The sequence below is a fragment of the Chiroxiphia lanceolata genome, chromosome 3 (assembly GCF_009829145.1).
Source record: "Chiroxiphia lanceolata isolate bChiLan1 chromosome 3, bChiLan1.pri, whole genome shotgun sequence".
Classification (NCBI taxonomy): domain Eukaryota; kingdom Metazoa; phylum Chordata; class Aves; order Passeriformes; family Pipridae; genus Chiroxiphia; species Chiroxiphia lanceolata.
In genome coordinates, this window is record NC_045639.1 from 65,621,795 (window position 1) to 65,634,040 (window position 12,246).

The following is a 12,246-nucleotide window of genomic DNA, read 5'->3' on the forward strand; positions in this document are numbered from 1 at the left end:
TTAAAATCATTTTATTGCCCTAGTGCTTACAATTAATATCTCCATTCTTATTGCTGCACTGGGCATTTCAGCAGGATTTGACTTGGTCATAGCAGAGAAGGAAATAAGGCTGTTCACAATTAAATGTGTGGTAGGAACAAAACCAGCAAAGCAACAGTTGGTTAGGGTGCTGGAAGGCTTAACGGGAGAATCTGTTTATTTAGAGTCATAGGGGAGGTGACAATATTGAGGGGAACAAAACAAAAAGTGCCAGTATACCCTTCACAAGGGAAATAAAAATGCAATAGAGATATCAGATAGTAGTGACTGGCAACCAAGGTGGAAGTCAGACAGGTTCATGGCTGGGCTTCGCGAACGAAGATTTGGGAAGGGCTGTACCCACATTTGCTACAAGCGCGTTGGTGGCTAAAAAGGCCAATACAAGATAGACACATCCAGTTGCAAAAGGCACAGAAGAAAGACTCCTTAGGTAGTATCAGCAGGACATGATTCTTTCTGCGTTGTCTTTTCTCCTCAAGAGTGATCCTGTGTGCATTCTCAAAGGAAGCAGCAGCAATATAGATGGTGTGTCTCCCAGACCTCCCGGTTGGGGGCCAGAGTAGACCAGTTATGTTGATCAACATGACCAAGGCTGAGATGTTGTTTCAGGGAGTCCTTGTATCTTCTCTTCGGGGCTCCTCTCTTGCAGTCGCCGGTGGCAAGTTCACCATAAAGCACGATCTTAGGGAGGTGGTAGTCCTTCATCCTTGAGATGTGTCCTGTCCAACGCAGCTGAGAGAAGTCAGGCAGGTAGGCTGGTAAATAATAAGACAGGATAAAAATTGACATGTCATGAGGAAAATTTATGAAGAAATTATTCCACTTGGATAGAAACATATATGATATTATGAATTGGCAATATAAGATTTTAATTAAATTATAGGTGGTTGACTCAAGTTGCTTCTTATTACACTATATAACACTGTATAAAAAACAAAAATTTTTTTCCTGATGTATATCTGTGCAAACAAATATGCTGCTACAACAGCATGGAAAATTTACACCATGTTTCCCTTTGTTCTTTAAGAGACTGTAAATTTTCTTTAATGGATTGTAAATTTCTGTTGTATAGATTGTATGCATGAAAAAGCATTTAGGTAGAAGCATAAGAAAATAATTTCAGATAGATAGAGAAGGAATTAAGCTACTATTACTTGACTTTTCTCATCTCAACAATACCGACCATTTACTATCCCCATGCTCCATGGAGGTTGAGTAACATAGAACAGGCAAAACAGGCTGCATGTAACTACAGAGAAAATGCCAGAGATTGAATTTAAAGATAGGACTGTTTTGGCTCCTTGCCCAGTTTTTAAAACCTGGATTGTCTTGCCATCAGCACATACATTTCCCTACTGCACAAAGTGAAAGCTCGTGGGTTTTGCTGCATTAGCAACTTAATCTCCTCAACCTCTCACTTGTGGCCTGAACCCTTTTAATTATTATTCAAGGGGACCAAAGTGGCTGCTACTTGGGGTCGCTGGGCAGCCCCACACCAAATTCTGATGCTCTGAAGAGGAACCTTCAATCAGGTTATCTGCTCATTAGGGAGTCTGAAGGCTCTGTGTGTGCTGTCAGACCATGGGTCATGGCTTTTCACAGCATTTCTCTGAACTGGTGCAAGAAAACTTAGGAGGCAAACTGCTGATGGGTCCTGCTGTTCTCAGGAGGGAAGAAGGAGGTGCTATGTTTTGTGTCAGAGCTGCATGCTTACACCCCGCAGGGAGAACTTCTGTCCCTGCCAATTACTTCACTCTTAATGGTGTTTCAACCGGTTAGGACCTGACATTTTTCACCCTCCCTACACAGGAAAAACAGGATCTTCCTAAAACCAGCTCTCTGTGTGTTTACACAGCAGGGAGGCTGTGTGTGCCAAAATAAATATGATTATTACCCTTGCCATTGTGAAAGAAATTACTCAAAAGGGAGATCAATAGAAATTTGTTACAAATGCATGATAGGGTGATTTTTAAATCAGGATAAGGATTTACAGAGAGCTAAAGCAGTGAAAAAACAAATATATAATGAGAAATATTAAATTACCTTTATTATGTGGAAGGAAGGTTTGACATTAAGGATTTTCTTTAAATATTTGTGAGCTGTGTAGTGGCTAACATTAAAATACCAAAATGACAGCTAAAGTTTTATAATAGCACATCAACAAGCAGAGGCAGTGTATAAGTATGATTCCTAGGATGTTTGAGGATATTTAGAGGCTGACTGAGGTAGTAAGACAGCTTTAATCAATGTACTCAGCAAGACATTCTGCTATCCAAAAATTGTAAGTAGTAACAAAATTTATACCCAGACTAGTACAAAACAGGGCTTGCCCTCCTGTCTGGTTAGGAGATGGCTGTGGTTTAGCTTCCAATCACTTACCTCTTTCAAATAATATTGGTAATATTGTACCTACTTTGCTTATCAAATGATAATCCTCGACACATAAGGTCACCAAGCAGAGAGCTAAGACAAAGTGAATATATTGTCCTGCAGAAATTGCAAAAATCAACTTCCCTTCTCCTTTCTCACGTTCTACATGTAAGAAATAATCAGTCTCACAGCATATAACAACTTAGAATAGTATTTTACAGAAACTTGATTAAAATGACACGAGTTGGAAGGAGAGGGAAGAGGAGAGCAAAATGACTTTGCAATTGTAAGAGGAAAACTCATTAACCTTGGTGGGTTTTTTAGGAAGTTGTTTTTTAATGCATCCAGACACTTCTTTTGATGTCCAGTGCATCCAGCAGCTCTGTTTCGCTGGTCACTACAACTGACAACTACCTGGAGAGAGCAAGAGCTCCCATCACACAATCTGAGTTTTGTGTCTGAAAAAAACAAGTGAGAGGAGGCAAGAAGGAAAAGAAGATAAGAAAAGAGTGGAATGTGGAGAGGAAACTTTCTAGACAAACACCTCATCTAATATGAAGTTAAGACATGTCTGGGCCTTGAATCCAGAAAAGGAACCTGAGAAATTATCCAGTATTGAGTAATCCAGATTATTAAGGGATTTTTGATTGAACATCAAATTCTTATCTGAAACTCTTCAGTGACATTCACCATATTAACACTTCAACACTTAAAAAAATTCTTATGCATTTAAATTTTCTTCCATAATTCAAGGATTGCATCAAATAAAACATTTTCAGATACTGATGACAGTGCACAGTGACAAAAGTGATGCCTAGGAAGGGATGGGGCAGGAAGCAGAGCATGGCATCTGCAAAGAGATTAAGACAGATCCATAAGCTCCCCACCTGCCAGTTTAACCACTGCTTTGGGAAGCACCACCTCTTGCCAGCCTCCAAGACATCGTTGCATTCTTGGCTCAGGAAAGGGTTACAAATTCAGGTGACATGCCTAAGCCCTTAGGAAGGGTGGGGGATTGCTGTCTGAAGGGAAAGGGAAAGCAAGAGAAAAAGGTAAAGGCCGTGAAGGTGACACTGCAAGTTGCTATCAGCAGGAGCAGCACCGGACTGCCTTCAGGAAAAGCAGCAGCTGTGCCTGAGTCTGTCCTCATCCTTCCCTATTTCTCCCACTAAGAATGGGGAACGGAAAAACATACACATTTCTTAAAAGGTAATTATCATGTGACAAGGAAAAAGCTACTCTGCAGAGCTTCCATTATTTTTATTTTTTCACATTTTCTCACTGTTTTTCTTGGCCAACAGCTTAGTTTTGTGTGCATTTGCTCCACCAAACCACTTCATTCATTTTGAACTATACTGGAAAGCTCTCACTCTTCAGAGAAGTTAGATAGAAACCAGTCCTATGCACTTGATGAAAGACAAGATTTTCCACTCTAACCATTACCTTGTTCCTTTTTAAACCACACATTACTTTCTCTATCGTTTTCCCTTTCCAATAAGTACTACTGTCTCTAGTCACCATGAAGAAACAGCAACAGGTGACACTACAGACTGCTGCAGAGGCACCATGGGAACCTGGATAAATCAGCACACTGATGCTTTTTCTTGTTCTTTGTGCACAGAAGAAACAGCTTTCCACAAGGTATTTCTGGCCTCAATTAAAAAAAAATTAAATTAAAAAACAAACATCAACAACAAAACTCAGCAGTGCAGTCTAGCTAAATTATTTGCCTATCTTATTTAGGTTAAACTGGTTTAACAATTTCAGCCAAAACTTACGAATTGTGAGGCTATAAACTTTAAATTTTGCTTTGAGGGAAATGAAACATACCTCAAATATTCAGAAATAATGGATAATTATCTTTTTAATTCACAAACCATAGTGATAATAATTAGAAAAAATCCCTGAAAATGTAGTGAAGCTGATATACACAAAGATATAATCCGTGGTTCAAGAAAATCCTGAACTGCAGAGCTCTAGAAAATGGGGAGAATACTAGGGAAAATAATTTTTCTCTGTTCTCATAAACTTCTTCTTCAGGCCAGTTTTGGAGTCAGGATACCACGCTGGGTGGATCTCTGCTCTGATCAAGTACAGCTGCTCTTACCTTCCTAAAGCACATCAAACGTGATAAGGTCTGACAGTACCAAAACTCACATGGGCTGTACCTCGTGATTAACTAAATATTGAGTCTTACTCCAAGCCTCTATTTACTAAACTTAGGCTCTGTCTCACATTACAGGGGGTCACCATTCCACTGGGGAGCCTTATGTACACATAGCCTTGCTATTTCAAACAAGTTGAAAGTTTGGTTTGCCCATAGTTCTGCCACCTTCTGTAAATAAATATCTTATGACCTGGCCATCTTGAGCTTCCAACTTACTTGTCATAAAGCAGACATTTATATCTGCCATGAATGCTCTTACTCCCCATACAGAATTGTCATGCATGTGTCCTGCATGTACGTATGACTACACACTTCTTGTGGCTGACAGAATCTTAATAATGTGACAGAAAGATGGAAAACAATGAGCTTTTTCATCTTTCTAAAGCAGTAGCTTTTTAATGCACACACCCAGGCTTCACATAAAATTGAAACCTAGTAGAAATCCCCACCCTTCCTCCTGCTTCCCCTAGACATCTTTTCAGCAACACTTAGAAGAGTTTTAACTTTTTTTATCCCTCTGAGTTACTGAAAAAAAACCCAAAATATTTCTATCAGAGCAATGAAGTTGCATACTTCATTTTCAGAATTAAATCTTCAGTTTTGATAATAAAGAAGCTGCTGAATTACATCTGTTTCTGGAAGGCCAGCCAAATTCTGAGGAAATTGCAGTAGACATTAAAAAGTTCAGATGTTCCAAAAAAGTGCAAATAATAAAAGTACAGGGAAAGATACTTTTAAACTTTCATAGAAAATTTGAAAAAATATTTGTTTTGCAAAACTGTTAAAAAAAAGAAAAAGCCTTTTTAATAAGAAATGTATCTTTTATCTTTATAGGACTATCACCGAAGCCCTTTGGCCAGTGCAAACACAAAGGATGCATGATTTCCTGCATCTTACAAGAAAGGTGAGAAAATAGCCTGTTAAAACAATTCTTTCTGTGCTGCTAAGCACCAGCTTTGGCATTATATTCAGGTTTAATAGGAAACTAGAAATTACTGTATTCCCTTTTTTATCTCATGCCACCATTTCTGTTAGCCATACTGTTAAACTAGGACATCTGCTTTTCCATTTGAAGATGCCCAGCTGTACTGGATTACAATCTGCTTTGGTACAGCACACTAAAAGGTTCCTACCACATTATGCCATGGCTCCAACAGGGGAGCTACAGTAAGATGAGTGTAGGTTACCTTTACAAATATATGCTATAAGTGTGTAAAATAACAAGTCAATGGCAAATTTCATTTTAAGAGTTATTATTTCTCATTATACTGTTACGCATGCTCTCTAGTTTCAGTGTACAGTTTAGTCCTATGCCCAGCCCTGTCTTGACCTCAAAGGCTTTCTTGACAATGTGAGCAAGAATTCATACCCAGCACTTGCTTTTCTGTCCATATGCCTCACGGGCTTATCCTGGATGCATCATGCAAGCCTCTGTAGACAAATGGTTTTACCTCGTATGTGCACACAGACATTAGATGTTCCTGAAAAAATAAAATCATATGCATGTATGTGTAGCTACTACCACAAGCATTTGCATGTACATAGAAAAGTTGCACATGCAACTGCATGTCAACTTATTTGACATCAATAGCCTGATACACTTCAACCTCTAACAAGTTGATGCTCTGATGTTATTATCCTTACTCCTGTCCTGACATTTTTGACAGCACCAACAAAAGTCACTTTGATGCTGCACTCATACTCACTCCCCCTACCCTACATCCCAATGCCCCTGCCCTCCATCTACAATGGATATTATGTTCTCAGGTTTAGTCCACATGCATTCAAACTAGACTCAGGGTATAGAGATGCATGTGGTTCACAGTAACTTTCAATGGCAGAGTGAAGAAATACAATGAAATCCAGGCAAACAGTTTAGGCTGATTTAATCTCAGCTATTTGTTTCTGAAGCTAGGCAGACACTGGCCTGCCTCAAGTGCCTGTAGAGCCAACAGACATTAAGGCAATTCACTTTTTAATTAGACAATTAATTCCTCTTGGTTTTACTGTTTTTAAGTCACCCAATAGACACTGATCCTTTCTGAATACAGTTCCTATTCTTCTCCGCATCTGGGCAACACAGTGGGGTCATGTCTGCATTCAGCATCCAGCTGCCAAGACAGACTAACCTCTCACACATCTTCAAACTATCCCTGGTCAGAGCTCCAGCCTGAGCACCTACATCTACTACAATTCCTGAAGTTACAAATACAGTTTGCTGGCTTCTCTAAGATGTTTTAATGTATCCAGTACTATTCATCTTCTGAAATGGTGCTACTGAGAGTAGGCCCTGATGCCCTTCAGAAGGTGCAGCCAGCAGAAGGGCAGCCTTGAAGTCTGGGCTCTTCAAATGAGGGATCAAACCATATCAGAAATCTAATGATCTTAGCAAAGAGATCTGACAGGCCATTTAGGAATGTCAATAAAATGTCCAGGGAAACAAACATTATTTTCCTTGATTGCATTAATCTTGGCCCAATTTTTTTTCTGAGCCAGCACAATTCAGAATGGCAAGTACTTTATCCATATGACAGTATAATAAGAAAATTGCCACCCAGGCTTAGAAAATGAGCCTTTTCCATTTTCTGACATTCATTTATTCAGGGAAAATCATGCAATATCTGAAATTATGTAGGCCTTATCTTGAAAAAAAACTTATTGAATCATAGAAGCTGTCAATACAGTTTTAACCTTTGAAGAAACACTTTCTTTTCAAAAGGAGTCACATTGCCTTTTGCAAGGATAATTCTTGTAGTGACCCATAAAAGTATTCAGAAGAGTTCTTTCTTATTACAATATCTAATGTCCTCTAAAATTATTTCACTCTTTCCTATAGTAACTCAAATAATTGGCTCAAAGAACAGCATTTCACAAATGTGCTATGACAGCAAACAATCAGTGATACAATGTGCAAGCTATCACCTACTTTTACCAGATCAAAACCTGACAAACTATTCCTATCTGATAGCATAATAGCAGATAACTCCTTTGAACAATTCTAGCACATAGATACTTTGTTTTGCCTCCTTGCATTATATAATATATCTAACCTTTTATTTTAATTAAGTTACCTAAAGAAGAAAGCAATGCCTAAACATAAAAGGTAATTCAAAATCAGAAAATGCACATGATGTTTACACCAGCAATATATACTTACGACTGCCTCGACTAAAGATGAGAATGGGCTATCTTGTCTATTTTTCTGCTATTACAGTTTTGCTTCTCATTAACTATTTGTCCTGTTTAATTCAAGCTATGCAAGGTACTTCACTTGGAGCATTCTGTAACTTTCAGAAATTACCCTTGGGAATTACTTGCAGATATTTATTGTTGGTTAACTTTTGCTCAGATTTAGCTTATTATTTCTATTTGAGCTTCTCCCTCTATTATGTTGTTGTTGTCAACTATTGAGTATAGCTACAGCTACATAGACAATCATCTGTCATAGAGATTTGAGCAAGCAAAAAGTAATTCAAACCAGTGAGAACTTCTTATATGCTATAACAACCAGTATAAGTTGCCTCAGAATACTAGAGTGGATTGATTTATGCATCATGAACACGATATCTGATGAAGAAGTCCTGGTTTTGCTCACAAACCATTTCCAAGTGGTTGTGATTATTGTAGATCTATCTGTGAGTTCTTTGACAAATTCAAATACAGATTCCAACCTACTGGTCAGTCAGAAAACTATTTACTGTTACTTATTTGTCATTTAAAATTGTGGTTGGTGGCTTGCATCTCACATCATTTATGCCCTGGGAGAAATAACAATGCAGGGCATACCAGGCAACAGTCAACAGAAAACGTTCCTCATGTACAAATTCGTAAATGAAAACTCACTCAGGTGAAAACAAATGAAGTTTCTCACGAATAAACTTCTGGTGATGCCAACATCCATCCATGGGGACACACAACCAGAAACAGACTGTGCTTTATCAATCTGTTGACAAAATGTTCTCAAGACCTTTTCACGATGCAGAAATACAGAAGACTCTCAAAATTCTTCACATCCTTTATTATAACGTAATATAATACAAAGCTATTCTTTATTTTTGTGAGGAAAACAATGAAAGGGGCATATTTTAGTTCACGAAAATTATCAACATACAGCATAGAATTTATGAGGAAAACATTTGAATAGAGTGGATGCAGGTCATCAAGCCACAAAAACCAACACTCTGAAATGAGGCTGATCATACAGAATCACGGCATCAATGCAAACAGAATAATTTCCAAAAGCAATTGCATGACTTAGAAGTTTTCTTGGTAAACTAGAGGCCTTATTCTAAAATCAGAGCTATGATTCTGTAACACAAATAATCCATGCTAGCTATAAAATCGACCTGGCACTACTATGGCAGTGAATTAAGTGCTGGTGAGCTGTGGACACCACAAGGGACTTGCTGTGCTTAATGAGGCAGCCAGTTTATATCCCTCCTTTTTTCTCCACACATGGGTATACCAGCTTGTGCTATCACTCCATTCCAACTGCAGGAGTCAATACACCTGCCTGCATTTTTATGGGCTTTATACCAGTAAAATTTATTTCTTTCAGGTTTTTTTTCCCTATAAAAAAAAGTCAAACCAAAGAGATGAAGCCCTTGCTCAGAGAATTAGGGATTATACAAAGTTTAATGCCAATGTAAAAATATTTCCATGGTCTCTGTCAATTCTAATAATCTCCTGTATTTTTACACAAGTAAACTTTTAATTTGCGATGATGGCCTGGAAGGTTCTCGTTCTACAGTCTTGTACAGGAAGATTCAACATTGTGCTGAAGAAATGAAAAGAAGACACTGAGCAGCTATTCACCAGTCATCACATCAGCTCTTGGGGAAGTCTGTCCCTCTCCTTAACTACAGGTCTTCCTCTGCAGATATATCTACCAACCAACATCAGAAATACATTGTTAAGTGCTCGTAGGCACCAGATTAAACAGGAAGAAGCCCTCCTTCAGAGCTATGACTGAGTTGTCAATACAAGTCTACATTACAATCTAATTGTCTTCTGTGACCTCCATATGTATTAAACACTGCTACTGTTTACCTTCTTTGATGGCTCAGAAGGAGATTGAGATGCAGCAATCTGAGGGTTTTGAGCACCATAAGTTGTGTGAGACGTACTTCTCAGCGCCAGCACGTACCAATTCAGCTATTCACTTGATTCACTCACACCTAGAAGATAAACAGGTATCTGAAAGCCACACCATGCAGGTAAGCAGAAAGGACATTTCTATGTAATTTTGAAAATAGGCTTGTGACATTGAGGGCTCTGTTCAGAAAAGGTGGAACTTGGGGCTTCTTGCGTAACAGACAAAATACAGTACAACAGTTCATGAACTAGTTTCAGGAACAATTCATCTTAAATTTAGACCTTGAACTACTGATTGTTACTGAGCTAAGCATGAGCCACAAATTATTGGTGAGTCTATTCTGATCAAACTGAGTGAGTGCTTTAAACATTTTTAAAGTATATCTGAACAATTTGGACCATGTTTCAGCTCCACACTTTATACAAATATGTTCAAAGCACTCAGCCAGCAAGTCCTAGAAGTTAGAGAGTGTTTAAGCAAACAGTGGATTTACTGAAAGTGAATTGCTTACCATGGAAGTGCCTGATGCTCTGCTTGTCTGTCCTCCCACCTTCATATGCTGCTTTCCTTAGGACTGCTAATTCTAGCAGTTCTGTGGCTCTCTTTCTCCTTTCTCTAAAACTTATCCCTCTGGATTTAATTCTGTCCACCCCTTTTTCTCTGACCGTCCCTCCTCACCATGAATCTTTTTCTTCAGTTCTCTGCCCAACTCCCCACATTTTGATCCTCCTGTAAGACCAGGTCAGCCCTGCTGTCCATGTCCACCGGGACTTGGCATACATACATTTTGCAATTGCTGGCTGTTCAGTACATGTACAACCAATCACTGCAGTTGGTCCTCTGAGAAGCTGAGACAATGCCAAGCCAGGCACAATTGATACCTTGCTGACTATTGACTCATGAGGTACCATAAGCTCCCTAATCCACAGCCCTGTTGAGCTCAAAAACAGCGCAGCTGAGTCTGAGAAACATTGATCTCACCTCCAGCTGTGGCCAATACCAGTTTCTTCAGAGAAACAAAATGCCCTCTATGGACACTCAGATGGACAAAACCTACAGCTAAAAGCAGATTACATGACTCTTCTGAAAACAAGGTCTCAAAGTTCACCCTGCCTTGAAATATATTTCAGCAATATCAGATTTGGAAAGAGCCCCTTCCTTGTGGAGGAAATAAAAGAGTAAAGCTTCACAACACTGTTATCAGAGACATATTTATGAAGACAAGGATTTTGTACATTTCATTGAGTGATGACTTACACTGGATTTTCATTTGAGCTACAAATTTATCCTCCCTGTAACATCAATTACTGGGTATGCTTCTAGAACAGTTTTTCTACCGTATTGTTTGTTTCCTTTCTAAAGTAAAAGAAGAAAATATCTCTCACTTGTTTTAGAGGTCTAAGCCACAAGAATAAAAAGCAGTCTTCTCTCATAAAGCTTATCTCCTACCTCTTAGCACCTCCTTACCTTCTAAAATTCCTATTTATAAAAATGAGGCTACCAGAGCCACCAGAGCCAAACACAGTATGACCAGCAATGAAAGATAATGCATCACTTGTATTCTCTGTACTACTCTTTTCACAAAACCATGTTTTATTTTTGGCCGCTTCTGATTTATCCTCAGAGACATCCAGGATGAACAGTTGATCACAATTTGGCATATTGAAAATTACATTGTCATTTGTCTTTAATTTGCGATCCACAATGGCACTTCAGTGAGTAGCTTTTTTACAACTTTATAAGACACTGTGTCAAAGGTCTTCGAAAGTCCAAATGAGTCCTATATACTAACCTCCAAGGCTGAAGAGGAGTTAAATCTCAGCATTGTAAAAACTGAAGGCAGTTCCTTAAGAATCTAATTTTCATTAGAAAATTTCAGGTAGTGCTTCAAATAATAGTTTCAAAATACAAAAAAAAAAAAAGTTGTATTTTCAACTCCATTGCCATACATTAAAGCCCTAAAGGTAACTGAGTGATATCAGGATGAACTGATACCAATAGAGTACACTTGTACATTTTTCCTTATTAGCATTTCTAACATACTGTTGACTCTTCACACACAGTCACTGTCAGAAAAGTGTTCTTTGCTTCTTCATCTAAAATAACAGAAAACACCACTCCTATTTTTTTCCAGAAAAGGTTACTTTCTTTATAGAACACCAATTATTAACTCTGCTAGCTACCACAGATCAGATAAAGGAAGAATTAGTACTTTAGGCATAGCAGAACTCTTGTATTACTGGTGGATATCTTTATCTCTGCTCTTTTTTTTCAGCAATATTGTAGACTTTACAGCAGAATTCTTCTTTTCATATCTCAGATTCACGGTCCTTATTAAATGTTAAAATGAACAGAAAGTATCTTCTGTTAGAAATTCTGTATTTCAGTCATTTCTTTAGTTGAAACAACTAACAGAAACTGATGAGTTTTGATGTGCTGTTATCTCAGCCTCTCTTCAACATTTCCTGAAAGACACTCCACAGATTTCTGTCTCAACGACCTGATTTTGTTTTCTCTCCTTATTAATGCTCCTGTCTCTGAGACAAATGAACAAATGAGTCACAAAAACAAATTC

At 38.3% G+C, this 12,246-nt stretch overlaps 1 long non-coding RNA gene across 1 annotated transcript; it reads right to left on the bottom strand.

Annotated features, from left to right (window-relative positions):
- Positions 1 to 667: 667 nt before the first annotated feature.
- On the bottom strand, positions 668 to 10,593 carry LOC116784899. The gene is made up of 3 exons (XR_004356289.1): positions 10,183 to 10,593; positions 9,626 to 9,753; positions 668 to 794 (listed from the first exon to the last, which is right to left on the bottom strand). It is a non-coding gene; the product is annotated as an uncharacterized LOC116784899 (long non-coding RNA).
- Positions 10,594 to 12,246: the final 1,653 nt, after the last annotated feature.